The sequence below is a fragment of the Dreissena polymorpha genome, chromosome 9 (assembly GCF_020536995.1).
Source record: "Dreissena polymorpha isolate Duluth1 chromosome 9, UMN_Dpol_1.0, whole genome shotgun sequence".
In the NCBI taxonomy this organism is placed as follows: Eukaryota; Metazoa; Mollusca; class Bivalvia; order Myida; family Dreissenidae; genus Dreissena; species Dreissena polymorpha.
In genome coordinates this window covers 39,813,199-39,832,294 of record NC_068363.1, presented here as the reverse complement: position 1 = coordinate 39,832,294, position 19,096 = coordinate 39,813,199, and the positions used below count along the sequence as shown (strand labels likewise).

Sequence of the window (19,096 nt, the reverse complement as noted above, 5' to 3'; positions counted from 1 at the left end):
CTGTGAAGACAAAAAGAACTTATGATATGACTCGGACAAAGCTATCACATATAGAAAAATACTTTTTACCTGACTTTGTGACCTTGAACTTAATGGTATCTATGCAAAAATGAATATGGTTCTTTTTCTTAAAGTAAGCAACAACGATACCAAATACTGAAGACTGAGGAACAAACATAACTTAAGCTATCACTTGGACCAGGCTGTCAAATTAAGAAAATGTTAATGTGACCTTGACCTTTGAAGTTCAGTTATCAATCGGACAAGCTTAGGTCTACCAACAGATGGACTAACTAGATTTATAGTAAACAAGGCTATTGTCAAACAATATGGTCCCCTACCGGCTCCACCATTGTCCGAAATTCCACAATTTTCAGATTTTTATTTTTTTTTGGTTGCCATAGCAACCACAATTTTTGACGTAAGAACAAAATGAAATTAAGTGCAAAATGTCCATATTGCCATCTATCCATGTAGCAAGTTTCATGAAAAAATATTAAGAACTTTTAAAGTTATCGCAGGATCCAGAAAAGTGTGACGGACAGACAGACTGACAGACAGACTGACAGACAAAAAGAGCGCAAACCATAAGTCCCTCCGGTGAAACCGGTAGGGGACAATAATGAGCGGATACAAATTTAATGGATAGAACTGAATGTTCAAACCTTTTATCTTGTTTGAACCTGATTGGTTTTGCAAATCGCATTAATTAATTGTGGTGAGCATTGGTGTTTTGTTTCTTGGAACAATGTAACGGGGTATGTGATTTACTAAGAAGAATCAAAATCATAATGAGGCAAATTAATATTTATCTTCAAGTGTGAGTGATGCCAAATCCAAACTCTGCATATTGAAACAATATGTTCACCATTTGAGTGAGATTTAAAAGAAATATTTCAATGGGTATAGGATTTACAGAGCAGACACAAAGTATCTTGACCATTACTTAGTGGCCTAGGACCTTTGACCTGAAAGTATGAATTCTGCATATAACCTAATTGTGTCGAGTTGCGAATGAGCTTTCTTGCAAATATAATGGTATGTGAAAATTGAGTATTAAGTGTGACTTTGACCATGAGACGAGTTATTCCAAACCTAAGCTTTCCATTTTGGCTCGTTATGCAATTATACTTTATATTGCAGCCTCTTTCAATTATCTTGAAGACTCTCGTCACACCTTGGGGAGGTTGCTGCTGGGAGATAATTCTTAGGTCCAGGAAGCGCTCGAAAGCCGTCAATATAGCAGTAAGCATCTTCCAGCACCCTGTTATGGAGAGAAGGGTATTGGTGTTTATGGAGAGATCTGTGAGTGTCATTCTTTTGTACTTATTATGTTTAGTTACTAATTCTTTATCATTTCAACTTTTAAACAAGTTTGTGATTACCAGCGCAAACAAGCAACACTCTTTCAATCTCAAACAAAAACATCACCTCCAGCAACATACCAGCAGCATACCCACAGAGCAGTTCTAGCAATGTCCAGTACTTGTGGGTCATTGCTTGCGAAGTGGTCCTGGACAAGCTCATGTTCCTCTTCAGGATATTATGGTGAAGTTCTTGCAAGCCATGTTTCCCTTTAGTCTCCGTAGCATCTCCAACACCATCCCCTCCATTTTAAAATGGTACTAGATACAGATAACTTAATGTTAACAATGACTGTTTGTAAAACATGCATGCCCCCCCAAATGGGCTGTCAGTTGTAGTGGCAGCCATTGTGTGAATACTCATGTAATCACTCTCACTAAGTATCAATAGCTAATTATATATATATCATCCGGAAACCATTTTACTGCTTCAGGTCACTGTGACCTTGACCTTTGACCTAGAGACCTGGAAATCAAAAGGGGTCTTCTACCAGTCATGATCATATACCTATAAAGTTTCATGATCCTAGGCTTAAACTTTCTTGAGTTACCATCCGCAAACCATTTTACCGTTTCGAGTCACTGTGACCTTGACCTTTGACCTAGTGAACTGAAAATTGAAGGGATCATTTGCCAGTCATGATTAATGTACCTATGCGTTCTTGAGTTATCATCCGGAAACCATTTGATGAACGGTCTGACCGACATGTGCAAAACAATAAACCCCCTCTTCTTCGAAGGAGGGCATAATAAATTAATTTTGTTCAATCTATCTAATTATCCATTAAAAAGTTTACACTTTCAAAACAAATTTAATACAAACTTGGTCATAAACAATAATAAAATACCCCTGCTGTCCCTGTGAATGTTTATGAGCGAGGATCAAGGAATCAAGACCAATACTCTTGGATTTGAAATCAATGCAAATAAAAATTGTGTTTTGAAAATCTTCTTTTCATGCTGATCACATATTTACAGGTTTGAATGGATAGACAAATCTACAACAGACCAACCAACATACAGACTCCAATATACCAGGAATACCCCCACATACCGCATTGACACAGAATATTTTGCATGCTGTCTTCACAAAATAAGACAAACATATTTACATGTTTGGCGATTTTAAGAGTTATTATGCATGTGTGACCTTGACCTCAGAGATATCGACAATTCTTTGGCATGACACACCGTCCAATGATGGTGAACAAATGTGCAATTTTTTTGTTTAATCTCACAATGAATGACATAGTTATGGCCCAGATAAGCTCACAACCAAACTTAGATAGATATTCAGTCCACTACATGTATTAATTCCAAAAAATTGTGTTGAAAGCCTGTCGACAGGTGTCGCAAGCCAGTGTTATAGGACCTAAAGTCAAAATCATTTGTGACCTAATTTTCGGCCCGGCATGGCCCACGTTTGAAGTTGGCCTAGAGATCATCTAGATTAAACTTCTGACCATGTTTGGAGAAGATCGGATGAAAACTACTTGATTTTGAGAGCAGATACCATACTGAATGCTAAAAAACGCACAAAGTGACCCTGTGACCTAGTTTTTGACCGGGCATTGCCCATGTTAAAACTTGACCTAGAGATCATCTCGATAAAATTCTGACCAAGTTTGGTGAAGATTGGATGAAAACTACTTAAATAAGAGAGCGGACAGCATGATGAATGATTTAAACGCACTAAGTGACCCCGTGACCTAGTTTTTGACCCGGCATGACCCATAATCAAACTTGACCTAGACATCATCTATAACAACTTCTGACCAAGTTTGGTGAAGATCCGATAAACACCTTGAAATAGAATGGGGACACTTAATACGGAGCCATCGACAGACAGACAAGGTCACTCCTATATACCCCACTATACTTCGTTTTTGGGGATATAATAGCAAATAATCAAGAAATATAAAACAAGATAATCTTAATAATAATAATTAATACTCCAGCAGCATACATATGAACCAGGTCTCGCATTTTGGAGCACTAACCAGTTTTTACTGCGGAAGACGACAAGCTACATTCTGTGTGTGATGGGCGGTTGGGAACCATGCCCTTCAATATGAAAACTTGCCAGCTTCTAAGTGTTCCACACAGAGGTCAGCACCTTCACTGTCTCCAGCTCAATATCTAGGTCCTCCTTCCTATATATGCAAAAATCAATTGAGTGAAACCACTTGTTTGATAATCCATTAGATGCTTTCTTGATCAAACATTAGAGCAGTAGTACCCGTGAGATTTACAATATGGGTATTTTTACTGGATGCTGTAAAAATAACAGTTTGCTTTCGTTCACATCAATGACCATGATAACACAATAATGGCTATAAAAGAAATAATGAAATTAGCTGAACAAACGCCAGTTATCAACAACCTATGGCATAACTAGCAAAATCATCAGTACAGTTTACAAAAAAAAACGCTTCTTTTGAAAAATGGGTTGTTTGTACAGTAACTGTAACACTATTTACTTACTTACAGTTTCGTTTCCCATTCATATGCATTTTCTAAATTTTGGCATTTAAATTACATAAAAAATATGAGTGAAAATAGTTTCATGCATCGTCAGTTTTAAACAAGAGTGCCAAAGTGTCACAAGATACGCCCGTTCGAAGGTTTTGGACACCATGCTCAATGCTTGAAATGCACTAAGTGACCTCGAGACCTAGTAATTGACCCGGCATGACCCATATTTGAACTTGACCTAGATATCATTTAGTATAACATCTGACTAAATTTGGTGAAGATCATATGAAAACTACTTCAATTAGAGAGCGGACACCATGCTAAATACTTGAAATGCACTATGTGACCTTGTGACCTCGTTTTTGACCCTGCATGACCCATATTCCAACTTGACCTACATATCATCTAGACACAACTTCTGACCAAATTTGGTGAAGATCGGGTGAAATCTACTTCAATTAGAAAGCAGACACCATGCTAAATGCTTGAAAAGCACTAAGTGACCTCGTGACCTAGTTTTGGACCCGGCATGACCCATATTCGAACTTGACCCAGATATTGTCTAGACACAATTTCTGACCAAATTACGTGAAGATCGGATGAAAACTACTTCAATTAGAGAGCGGACACCATGCTAAATCCTTGAAATGCTCTAAGTGACCTCATGACCTAGTTTTTGACCCGGCATGACCCATATTCAAACTTTACCTAGATATTGTCTAGACACAACTTCTGACCAAGTTTGGTGAAGATCGAATGAAAATTATTTGAATTAGAAAGCGGACACGAAAAGTGTGACAGACTGACAGACAGACGAACAGTGCGAAAACTATATACCCCCTTTTCTTCGAAAGGGGGAATAAAAATAACTTATCCATAGACATCGGTTGTTTTTTGTAATGGGAATGCTTTGGAGATTACCATAACATTCTGTGCACACGTAAAACCTTTATCAGGAATCCTTAACATTAAAGATTTATTAATATTTTTGAAAATTAAGCAAACATTCATTTTTTTCCATGAAAGCATTACAATTATGGCTTTTTATAAGTATAATATGATGTATGAAATAGTTTTTTTTCTTTTTAATTTTATGTTAATGTTGAACCATTCAATCACTTTAAAAACATTGCAAGTTATTGCATATCCACAAAGCAAATGAATCTTAGCAGGTAAATTCAATGAATTTATCATTGGTACCACCAGCCGATAATTGTAAAAATCTGTATAGAAGTTCACCAGATGATGTTTTATGCAAAATATGTATGTTCGCACTGCAGTTTTTGATAAGAATATTTTTAAGTGTTCATTATATATATTATATAAGGAAAACAAATTTGATCCGAGGGCGGCCTAGTGACCTAGGTTTTGACCCGGCATGACCCATATTTGAACTTGACCTAGATATTGTCTAGACACAACTTCTGACCAAGTTTGGTGAAGATCGGATGAAAACTATTTGAATTAGAGAGCGGACACTGCTGTGGACGCCGCCCGCCCGCCGCCCGCCAAGGGTGAAACTATAATACGTCCCGTTTTTAAAAACGGCGTATAAAAAAGGAGAGCATGAGATTTGGATGTGTGAGAGGGTGTTTTGCTGCGTAAAGTGTGATCTTGACCTTCGAGATTTCGACATTATTCCTTCCCATGCAACACCGTCAAATTATGGTGAACACATGATTTTAAATTGAATTTAATTCTGACAATGAATGACATAATAATGGCCCAGACAAGGTCATTTATGGCCATTTTTGACATTTGAACTCAAAGTGTGAACTTGACCTTTGAGATATTGACGTTTTCTTGAGCAGTGACTGGTCATGTCATGATTGTGAACATTTGTTGTAAGTTATTTGAAATTCCTACAATCAATAACAGACTTACGCTCCAGACAAGCCTAACCCGAACTGTCATACTGACAGACTGACCCACATACACAAAACCGCCAATTGTGACAAATATGTCGAGCTCTCCATAAGTGGGCTCGACAAAAAATCGACTTGCCCACAGGTAAAGGTCCACCACACAATGTTTCGTGCGTGCGTGCGTGCGTGCGTACGTGCGTGCGTGCTTGCGTGCGTGCTTGCGTGCGTGTGTTATTGTCCTTTACATTTATAATGTATCATAGGTTGAGCAACTTATCCTTTGTCAGCATTAAATGACAGCTTGTAATAATAAGAGTTATATTCTACGGATGCTGCTTCAGTGTCTTTTTTTATTAAGTCAAGCTGCATTTCACACCAACACAATGTGCTTAAAGCCTTACCTGGACATTGGTCAGTGTTACAGCTTTGTGTTTGCAGCCTATTACCAGGGCAATCGCTTCCGCCATTAATCGGTGCTGGGTTGTCGCATGCACGTGACCGTGTCTGATTACAATGAGAAGAACACGAGGACCATGCAGTCCATGAGCCCCATCGTCCGTCAACTTAAAGACATGTGTTATGCGAACAAATGAACTGCTTATTTGGAGTTTGGAAGCTTGAAAGCTGTACATAACGACGAATTACGAGGAGAGAAAAGTAAATAATAGTAAAGTCAGTCTCAAACAAATTGCGTAATTCCAAACATTTACCGAAATTAATTGATATTTATGTTCATGCAGTCAAATAGTTGACACAGTCCCAATACCCATCAGCGATTTCCTACGTTCTCTTCACTTTCCATAGTTTGTTTAACTGTATATAAGTTTAATTATGTTCTTCCGTATTTGTTACTTGCACAGATTTAAAACACCTCATTTGAAACATTAGATGCACATTGGTCTCTATAACAGCTTTGTGTTTATGTCATGTCAAAAGACAATCTCTACCGCCTGATAGCGGTACTGGATAGTCGCACCTCGAGCACGTGCATGGTTGCATTGAGAAGTACAAAATGACTATTTAGTCCGTAAACCCCACGGTCCGTATTCTTAATGCAGGTTTATGCATTAATAATAAGTATGCTTTAGTGAAATCTGCAAGGTCATTTGCAGAAAAGAGAATACACATTAAGCGTACAGTTTATAGTTTAATCGTTCGACATGTAGTCAAATGATGTATGTAAATATCAGCGCATTGTTGTTTTCTCATGATGGTGTTTAAATGATGAGATTTTTTATCATACTGTGCATACCTTTAAAAAGTTCACACAATTCGAAATTAATATATGCCTCGTGAGTAGTGATTGATTGAATAGAACGTACAATGTCAATAATAATACCTAGGCATTGGTCCATGTAACAGCTTTGTGATTGTATCGCATAACCAAGACAATCTCTCCCGTCTGGTTGCGGTGCGGGGTTGTCGCACGCTCGTGTCCGTGTCTGGTTACAGTTAGAAGAACACAACGACCATGTCGCCCATAAACCCCATTGTGCGTCCACTGTTTGACAGAACAAAAATGACTTTAAATGACTTATGTATCAAATTTAACAAAATACTTTGAAAGGCTATCATACTTTCGACAAAACACGTTCTTTGCATTAACAAACATGCGCTCGTTTTTGGTGAAATAGACAAGATAATGGTCAGTATATTGTCAATAATACGCAGTACAGTAATGCATTGACAGAGAAGAAAAAATACATAACGAAAATAAACAATATTACATAAAAAGACACTGACATAGGTGGGTTTATTGTGTCTTGCATTTGCGGTTGCAAAGGTCACTGCTGCAACATTGAAAGCAGCCATAAGGGTCATATGTCCGGACGAACTGCTCAGTCAAACTGCTACGTTTACCGATGATGAGTCCAACATTATGTGGCCCGCAGTCCTTAACAATGGTAATACATTCAATGATTGTTATTCGGATCTTCTGATCTTTGGAAAAGTATATAATCCTTATGTACACACAACACCGACTTATTTTATGTCCCAAATGCAGTTTATTGGTAATGTGGTATGAGATTTCGAAAAAAATTAAATATGTCAGCTTGATTCGGAGTGTTTGAAATTTACAAATAAATTTACAAGAATCCGAACATTAACGATGTCTTTAAACTCGTAGCGATTAAATGTTTCAAAGACGATTTAGTACAGAAGGGAATGAATTTCAGGTGATACATTAACATATTTTAACATATTATATTGATGGTACAAAGAACCTTTAATAAAGAATGATTATTTGTGTCATTGTTATTATTATTTGTCAATGTGAATTATTGAAATAATCTATTTCTCTTGAATAAACTTTGTCTAAAAAAAACATTTGGAGATTGTGAGATATATAAATCGAAAAATACTTATGCCAAGTTACACACATCGATGGGAACGCATTGCGATGTAAAGACTTGTGTTCCGAACTTTTCTTTTCCAGTCACGCTGCATACCTTAAAAATGTTATTCTTATAAACGTGCATAATTAATTATATTTGCAATCCGCAGTAAAAAAAATACAATAATAGCATCATTATTGAGGTGTGTTTAATTTTTTTATATAATAAAGTGTCGTCAAATATCTAGGTACATGTATTTTCTTTTATTGAATACAATTGTTTCAAATTTGAGAAATAATTTATAAACATATTAATGTGCAATGACTGCTCTTTGCATGTGGCACTGTAAACAAAGCTATATTTTTAGCTGTTAAAATGTGTTTCTTCTGTTTGTGTATTGTTGATGGTATTGACATTGATATACTGTTGCATAATAATAACAGCGTAGAAGGCATACCTCTCCGGTACGACATATATCCACATTATGACAACGACCATCCGGTAATGGCGAATGACAATTGTAGCAGATAGGTCCGCGGTTTGAAGGAAAACCTGTAATGCCCATGAGGCTAGTGTAATAAGAGATCAATTGTTGCTGGAAAATAATGCACACGTATTCAATAGTTTTGACATGTATTCATAATAATAACAATACAACATCGTCCGTTTTATACGATTTTGAAACGATACACGGCGTTTTATTGACACCATACGATGTGATAAATGGTCAACGGTATATAAATATATATTTATTTATTTATTTTTATTTATCGATTTATTTATTTATTTTTACTTCAATGGCTGGCAGTTAAACGCCAAAATGTAGTATGTAAATCTTGCTGTCAGTAAGTTACTTGGCTAAAGCAATAAAAACGATTGTGTTACTAGTTGAAAATTGTTAACTATGTATACTCCATATTTTTTACGTTATTTTAGTTCCATATGTAATTATACGTATATTTGATAAGATGATAATTTTCATCAACTAACCTATTTCCCCACACCCCTCCTGTTGTGGCAGGACTGCATTACAGCGTTAATTGTATGTACACATTGAATACATTTTTAAAGACACCTGGCTTAATACAATGTATAAAAAAGCTATGAAACACTGGGTGGCACTACGAAGTATTTTGTCATTTTAATGAGTTAACCACCATAAACATCAAATCATAATAGTCGATCTTTCTGAAAGATGATCGAGTGTGATGCAACGTATCTTCAACTTTTAAGCATTGCGTTTAAATATGTTGAGATGCGTAAAATGTCTGTTTTGAGGAGACGATAAATAAACCAATGTATCATCTTATATAATATATATCATATCAGACATGACTATATGTATAATAAATTTCAGTAAATGTAAATGCAAGTTTAGTTGACGCTGGTGTACAATTTTTGCTTGCTCATAGAGCTAACGTCTAGAGATATTTTTAAACATGTTACCATAACAATAAATTTACCACCTATTATTTGGAATATTACTCGTACATACACGTTGAGAGATGCATCCTAGGGCGTATCCCTCTTCTCCAAAGTCATCTGTCCTCCGTTCGACAAAGCAAACCTAACAATGTTGTTTTGATGAAATAAATACAGCAAAGCATTCCTGGCAATAATATTTTAAACTGATGTGCAATTAATATTTGTTCAGTCTCCGTCTCAACAAATTAGGTAAAAAAACATTTACACGAAATAAGTTTTGAAACCGCAAACTTTATTTTGATAATTTTAAGACGATAACGATGGTAGGATTTTTATTTTATTATCTTAATTTAAATTAAAATATATACAATGCATCGTTAAGTCATAAACCACGACATTAAAAAACATTAATGCTACGTCAAGCAAAAGTGACACAATATGGTGACCCAATTCAATCGTATCTAAGCAATATGATTAAACAATTTAAAATGTCTGTCAAATATTCTACTCACATCGTCACTTTGAGGGCAAGTCATGACTGTCTCACAATGTTGTGGCTGTACAACAGTGGTGCATCTCAAACATGTCAATGCTGCAAACGTAATCGATTTGTTAATTTAAATATGATATAAAGGCATAACTACCTTTTTTAAAGTTGACATGTGTTCGATATGTATAAGAATTGTATCCACAATCAATTGCTAATGTTAATGAAACAAAAACAACATCACAGTGTGTGATGCTAACCAAATGGAAAGTAGAATTATCGTCAGTAGAAGACGTGGCTTCATTTTCCATCTGAATTCATACAATACAAAGTGTATGTTTATATTTAAAAAAATATTCGTCGATGAATTGCCATATTGGTGGCATGCGTGCAAGCAGTTTTTGCATATAATGATTTTCTTTTAGTATCGGTAAACATTTTTTGCTCCGTTTCTATTAAAAACCTCGTGCTTATTGAGACACTGTGTTATGGGATCCTATACCTTTAAGAAATATAATTCATGTATTCCCGAAAAGCGGGTGCGAACACAAACCCACAATTGCATGTACGTTATGTATAAGGCGTTTCTATCTGAAAATTTAAACCATAATACCTTCTGTTTATTATTTATTGTTGGAAATTCTATTTCTATTCTATCAACAAAACACACGGCGGTAAATTGACTGCACTCTATCTATCATTGAAAACCTCTGAGATAATAAGAATTGATAAGCTGATAACACAATTGAAATTGCTCGACACGAACCGGACTGGTCCCTTCGTACGGCACATTTATATTGTTAAATGCGGTTAAAATTAAACTCCTTAAATATTAATTATTGTTTCGATCAGCTAATGAGTACAATGTAGTCACACGTAACAAAATCTATTTAACGATTTAAAACTAGGGTTGCCGCTTTTGAGAGGTCACGAAAACACGTTAGGGGTTTAAAATGCTTTTTTTCCAGACAATCTCACTATCTGCCAACAATAAATCACCAAACATGCACATTTTTTCGCATAGGTTATAAAGTATCCGTAAATATTGGTAAAAAGCACTTTTGAATCGAACTGCACGTTCCTTTTTTAAAGTATATGCTTATTGACGCAAATTTAAGTATTACCTAGTCCGTCTTGTAATATTAATGTTCAATAAAAATAAAGTCATGTACAGAGCCTTTAAGGTACGATAACAACGCCAAATCGTACATGACGCGTTCAACTATTGTACCATTCTCATCGTAACAATCAAAGTGTCAATTATGTGTCCAAAAATAATCTACATTGTGTAGTAATATATGGTAACAACTAATTTCAGCTTTGTAGGACAGTGGATGCACAATTTCCAATTTATTTTATAACGAACAAATATTATGACATTTCAACTGTTCGAAAAACTGCTGCACGCGTCTAAACTGCAATTGACATCGATATGAATGCAATTCAAAATTGGCCATGACAACTAAGCTTAATAGAGTATTTGAAATGGTATGAAAGTAAGTTGTAGAAAATCCGAAATCTTATCAATGTTGAAATTTATTTGAAAAATATCCGAATGCTTAAATAGAAAATAGACATAGCTAAACAAACCATTAAGGTTTTTAAAAATATAATTTTCATGACGATCCAATTATCTTTAAGTTGTTTATATGTTTAAAACCAAATAATGTTGTTATTACAGATTTGTGTCTATGTTCCAGCCAACGTCCTTTAAAATAGTGTTGCCACTCAACAGAGTCAAACCGAATTATCACCATTGATTCGTGCCTTATGTTGCCAGACAGTTACCATATAATTAATAACAAATGAATTGAATTACTTCAAGTACTACATACCACTAAGCATTTACCAAGTAACTAGCTTATTTAACTGCAAATGCATTTAAATTCTGTGTACGTACGACATAAGAACAAAACAGTTCCAATATATTCAACTTAAGTACCTGCAAATGAATTAAAATACCTGATCGGTTCCACATAAGCACAAGACGGTCGTTACATAATTTATTTAATTAACTGAAAATGAATTAAGATACTCTATAAGTACCACCTAATTCCAGTAAAACACTTATATAATAGTATATAATCTTACAGAAAGAAAACCACAGGAAAAAACTTTGTCGTCAATTGTGACACATTTAATTAATCAAACACCAATACAGTTTATTCGCAGTTCAAGAAAAAAGACATAAAGGAGCATCCTTTTAACATTCCCAGTCCACCCGATGATCCGAAATCTGTGCCGGAATTATGTTCACGTCCTGTATGTAGCGGATTGCGTCCGGTCGACCCTGTATAGTCGTGATGAAAACACTAGCCGCGATACCCTGCACCAGTTGATGATATCCTAGCCGCGATACCCTGCACCAGTTGATGATATCCTAGCCGCGATACCCTGCACCAGTTGATGATATCCTAGTCGCGATACCCTGCACCAGTTGATGATATCCTAGCCGCGATACCCTGCACCAGTTGACGATACCCTGCACCAGTTGATGATATCCGTCTAGAATGGCTCCGTTTGTGGTCTTGCATATCCTTCCAAGGTGACACGCTGTTATGATAAGTTAATGATAGTTGTATACATTTTAAACGATTGTATTACGAACAAACAAGTTGTATTTAACGACTCTGTGATAATGAAATTCAATGACAACTGAACTATTTGTGGTGGATAAACATGGCTGTTTATTTATATTTTCTCACACATATTTCAATTTACAATGATATAATTCCATAATCGCTTAAAGTGAATTAAATTAACAATTATAAGTACTGTGGTTTCCAAATTGCAATAGTCCTTTAATACAATATGATATGTTTTTCTTTAAACATAATATGTCAGGAATTAAACAAAATAAGAGTTATATTCATGTAAAGTATGGCATTTCATTCCATTATTCGAATTAGAGAATTAGACTTACATGTACTTATTAACTTATTTGAATATTACATTTTAACTTCCCATGCTAAAGGATCAAGAATATCGCAATGCCCATATTCCTGGAACGGAAATATTTATTTTAAAATATTATCAAGTACTATAAGATGACACGTTCTTAAATTTTATCTAATTCAATTTCTTTATTACCTACTAAAGCGATATATTATATTGCACTGTGTAAGGAAATATCTCATGCTGTATTACTACACAAACAATCCCGAAACAACATTAAATTTGCTTGCTAATATCATTGGAATGATTGAAATGATTATATTTATTAATAAAATGAACCGTTTAAAATAAAAATTATACCGCAGTTCAACTCATATAATTGTTAAAAAAATAGCCGTTTCAGCTTTGACGTACAATTAAGTAAGCAATCAAGTACTTGAATTAATAAGTTTGTAAGAGTCACAAACTTATCTATACGTATATTGGATTCATGCTAAATGTTGAATTGTTCTGAAATAGAAGTAATAAATAATGATAGTGTTTATGTATTTATTTTTTCAACGCGCTCTCATACAGCAAGTTTAATCGCCATCCGCGGGCATGTCCAGATGTTGTACATCTGTTGATAATCATAGCCTTTAATGTTGCAATGGATTAGGCTCTCGTATGCACCCCTGGTCGAATACATCAGGGACGGAACCGCGTGGTTCATATTGGATTGCCCGTGTGTGTACTGGCTAAACGGCTCCAGAAAAACACTAGACTGAAATAATATATATATAATATTGGGTCATTACGTTTAGCTGTTAATATTAGAACTACTTATTATAAACCAAAGACCTATAGATTACAATCTATATAATCTATAGGTCTTTGTATAAACGGAATAGCACACGAATGTTGTTATAAGATTTCCAGCCGGTATGTTTTCGCTTAATTCATGAGTTATGAATGTGTGCCAACAATTGTGCTTTTTAGCGATTTATGATAATATTGTGTACGTAGTTTAGTCTAAAGACTAAACATTTATTGAAACAATCAGTATCACAATTCACACACAAATAAAGTTGTCAAAACACAGTAAACGCTATTATTGATTACTATAAAGGGGAATCTGTTCATGGCAATCATCCTAATAGTGTCTTCGCATCCCGCCGAATGACATAGAAGCCCGGTCCTGTTCCACAGCGGAATCCCAATTGTCTTGTTCACCAGGTATTTCTGTACCTGAAAAAGAGAGTTGTATGTGAAATGTAAAACAAAACGGTAACTTTAATACAATGCAAACACTCGTTTAAGCGTTTTCCTACAGTAAAAGTAAACAAAGCAATCAATATCACTTATTTAAAGTTTAATAGCAAACGTCACGTATGAATTGTGACACTTATTTAATCAGACTTTATATCAGCATACTATTAAAGCAATGTGAGCAACTGAAATAATTGTATAACCTTACCTGAAATCAGCTTCACCAGGTATTGCTAACAAAGGTAAACAGATCAACGGGGTCGATATAACTCAATCTAAAACCACAGTTCTTGATTTAAATAACTTAAATAAAAGTCAATCAGGCAATGTTAATCGTTGAACTTGTGACATACTTTTGATTCAAATGTTTTTTCAAGGTATAAGCCTTATAGCTTTCTTAAAATATAGCTAAGTACGTGAACGTAGTACGTGGTATTTAGACTTGACTCCTCGTATCAACAACACATATAAAAAACAATTATTGTCATTAAACGACATACACGGCTGTAAGCTTCGAGTAGAAAGCGTATATAATTTTAAAAAATAGGCAAATACCTTTCGTGCAAAAAACTAATTGAATTACGATAATCGGAAAATAGTTTTAAAGAAACATTTTGTTTCTACAAACATTGTCTAATTTAAGGTGTATTGTTGTTATTTTTGTTGCTTTTCTAACCCATAAACATTACTTTATTCTATTCTATGATGAAAACAGATAATAGTTGTTATAAACATTCTTAAGATCATGAATACATTATGAATATCGGCTGTTTAATGTCGCATAGCGCAACCCGACAAATACATACCTAAAGCAAAACATGATTGACGGGTATCGATAATGTTTACTCAATCACGTGGTATGATAATCTTATCACTAAAACCACGTGATTTGATATGGGTGAATTTACATGATAACATACAAGTTTGAGGTATAATACAGAATTGCTTACCCCATATGTATGTGCTGTTAATGTGATAAATGCAAGAAAAACATACTGTAAATAATAATGTATATAATTTAGGTACGAGTAGCCATATTTGAATTTCAACGCAAAAACCTTAAAGTATGTGACACAATATTGAGTAACATCCTTGTAAATTATCGTTGTACTTCAAGTAACAAGCTTTATATTTACTAAATTACAACCCTTAAATACTGTATACGTAGCGACCTTTCATTTTTATTATGTAGCCGTTAATTTACATGGACTATGAGGGTTTTTTTACACGATCGAGTAGAGTTAATATTTGTATGTGTATCATAGTTGTAATACATTAAGCATTCCGTGTGTATACTGTTCGTTTGAGAGTTGACAAGTTAATTTAGTATGGGAGTTACTGGGTTCATGCACTTGAGCTCTTAAATCATACCATATTTGAATTGTTTATGTATGCAACAAATTAATATGAGCCGCGCTCTGTGAAAAGGGACCTCAATGCATGTGCGTCAAGTGTCGTCCCAGAGAAGCATGTGCAGTCCGCACGGGCTAATCAGGGACGACACTTTCCGCCTTAACTTGAATTTTGCTAAGACGAGACTTTCTTTAAACGATAAATATCATAAAAGCGGAAAGTGTGACACTCTGCGCACATGCCTTAAACCCTTTTTTCACAGAGTACGGCCCATATAGTTTTTAATGACAATCAAGATGCCCTCTTCATGGTCCTTTCAAACCGGTATTTGAATGCTTTAAATCACGACAACTGTCAGTATAATGCGGATATAAACCTGCCAGCTTCTTGCGTTGCAATGAAGCTGGTGTCAGTATATCAATTAATATTTGGTCTTGACAAATAAATCTATCATTATCGGTATTTGATCAGCTATACACATCTCGAATGGTCAGTATTTTAGTGACCACGTCAAATTCATCAACATTTTAACTGTTCTAAAAGTTAAATATTCCATATATAGTATAGTTCCACTTCCATTAACATGAAAAACGTATTTAATCGTAATGACATATACTGCGAGCTATTGGTAACATAGTATGGAAACTTGTCGTATAGAAATTATAACCTACATATGATTTCAATGTAATATAATCACGTAAATAAATATTTTCCGTCCCGTAATTGGTCCAACTATCAACCCGGAGGTCTCGCTTTCTTGAGATCCACCCTTAAGATACAAAGAACTGCTTCTATCATCGAAACGGAACCGAGAGCGTTTCAATAAGCTGTAGGCTTTCAATGCAATAAATAAATGGGGTCTAAGCTTATGTTTTTTTTCCATCGGCATTACAAGTATTTTAAACAGATGGTTGTATACAGAATCAAAATTGTTTACTTCAGTTTCGTGTGTGAACAAAATACTATTATAAATGGCTTCCATTAACTGAACAAACATAATAGTACATTTAAGTAAATTCGTGCATTTGATATTAATATAACACCAATAATAATATTAAGGACTTAAACAACACCAATTAATTTTGTTTCACCATGTCTTTACATCGTTATACCATATACATGGCATTTGCCAACCAGAGCATCTATATGCTCAATTCTCGACCAATGTTAATACATGTTTTTCGCGCATTTTGTAACGTACCGATAAAACCAATCTTAACCCGCTGCCTATCAAAACTGTTGAGCTTTGAACTAGGCTATTTCGGCTAGTTGTCGTTGTTGATACCGGCTTTGTAACTGACCATGGATCGTCGTCTGGAGTTAGCGAGAACCGCCGGGACCGGATTGGGGGGCAACGGTACGCCCTTTCTTTGGTTTTCCAACTGCCTCTTCTGATCACCGTCTTTATTTTCCGGAATGAAACTATAATGAACATAAAAACTGCGTAATTAGATCTGACTTAAATGGTGTGCATTCTCGAATCATCAGAACCAATATACTCTTCGGTGTATTGCAGTGTATGCGCGGTTTAATCAGGCTGCTCCGGTGCCGTTGTCGTAATGTTACCGTCAAAACCATGACCGTTGAGAAACATGGCATGTGTAATTAAATGCTTACCATTTGCCAAACGGAAACCGCGAATGTGATCTTTCCTTGCTTTGGGTGTGTTATTTATCTTTGTTGACGATTCACTGAAGTGGCAATTTACGTCATCATCTTCGCCGGCGAGAAAACGACGACTGTTGATTCTCGAGAGCTTCTTTCTCCGTCGGTAATGCAAGAAATCAACATGAAACACTGAAGTAAATCCGATCAGTTTAATACAGAACTCGGGCATAGCTATTAACCATTTTTTCTCCATGATAGTTGTATTTTTCCTACCACAGTTAAAGGAACCCAGTCCAATCCATGTATACACGTCTTTTCTTGTTACACTAACATACTTGCTACTTGTTAATACTTACAATAAATTTAAGTGAATTACAGCGTGATAATTATTGTTGTCCAGAACAATCTTCATTTATTTATTTATGTATTTATTCAGTACGGAGAACGAAACCATTCCGTTCAATTGATGTGATGCAGCAATTTAATAAGGGCAATCGAAGTAATAAATAAATTAATTATAAATAATACAACCTTACTTATTATACGATGTCCTTTCATTATATTGATTTTTATTTGACATTTTTGCCAAGAATTGTAATTTCTTTTTTCACTTGTGCGCCATCGTAGAATAATTACGTATGCGAACACTGCATGGCAACGTAATCAGGGTGCAGGATCATGTAAATTTGTGGGAACCGGTATGTGATGCTTGTTTTCGAAAAACTTATTAAAACAATTTTTCTGAAGAATATCAACTTGTGCATAAATGACTGATTTTTGTGCTGCTTATGGCAATGGGAAATACATCAGAATTACTTTATTTAATAAGCATGTGTTCTTGGTCAAAAATTATATATGTACTGCATTCATTTATACGGTTAAGCTTCACGCAACATGAAATGATGTCACCAATTTCAGACGCATTCACGGATTTATTGTCAAACATTAAGATATTGGAACAAACTGCAAGAAAAAACTGTATTTTATACACTAAAGAATTTTCTATATGATTTTTACAATAATTTGAGGTATTTGCAAAACATGAAGCTCTTAACGGTGTGTTTACATTCGTTCCAGCTCGTGTGTGTTAACCCATGGAAATCCCGTTGATTCTGCATCCTGTAAAAACTTTATGCCCGACTACATTTGAGTTAGGTTAGTAGTAAGTGATCGCAACGGAGTTAACACTCGTAGAAAAGTCCCATCATTCAACCATTCGAGGAGAGTCGCCGCGCAAAAAAGCCTGGTTAAAACAACAAATTGTGTACCATTTACCTTATTTTCAAAGTTGCTTCATACGGTAAATATGTAGTATTTTGGAAATATCTAATTCAGATTTGTGCACTGTTTAATTTGTAATTTGCACATTTGCTGTTTTTACTGACAAAGTATTTTTCATGTTTTTTATAAGCGATGGTTACAGTATAACGCGAAACATATTGAAAGATATATATGCATTTTGGATGTGTTTGCGTTGCAAGGAAATACAAAGGATTTATTTCATTTAAAGTTTAAATTTGATTTGTCATTTATTTTACATTGCTCAACCTACATAGTGACATAGTGTTTAATTATTATCAAATACCTGGGAAGCATGAGGCTGATAAAAGAGATAAATTTGTATGTATTCAGCCGCCCAGAATATGTTATTTCTTTTATACCTAATGATAAAATATGACATTTCTACAGTGAAATAACAGCAGTGAAAATAAACAAATTGTTATTCACCGGTGAAAATAACCAATTTTCGGAACTAATTTTTTCTATTTTTTAGATTATCATATCAAGATTTACTTCAAGATTTATATATATTTTTATGATCACGAGTGAATTAAAAACAATATTCCATCGAATCCAACACATTTTCTTTCTATTTTATGTTTTTCACCGTTTATTTACATTGGAAAAGAGTTTAACCGGAGAATTTCGCTGGTATAATAACGTCATTTTGTGAATTTAAATGTATTGAGGCACGCCACGGCAGAAAGGGTAACTTTTCAGCGAAAGGGAAACAGCTGTTAATTATTTTCTTCAAAAGGG

The 19,096-nt window shown here is 34.8% G+C and overlaps 1 protein-coding gene and 1 long non-coding RNA gene across 8 annotated transcripts in view; both read right to left on the bottom strand.

The window, feature by feature from the left end:
* Positions 1–19,096, bottom strand: part of LOC127845146 (uncharacterized) — a 226,638-nt gene that overhangs the window by 98,602 nt on the left and 108,940 nt on the right. The window lies entirely within an intron of this gene.
* Positions 1,194–4,325, bottom strand: LOC127845179 (uncharacterized). Of its 2 annotated transcripts, none has more exons than XR_008033096.1 (3): positions 3,365–4,319; positions 1,446–1,625; positions 1,194–1,264 (listed from the first exon to the last, which is right to left on the bottom strand). It is a non-coding gene; the product is annotated as an uncharacterized LOC127845179 (long non-coding RNA). The 2 variants fall into 2 exon arrangements; XR_008033097.1 differs by lacking the exon at positions 1,194–1,264 and having other exon boundaries at positions 1,400–1,625; positions 3,365–3,513; positions 4,234–4,325.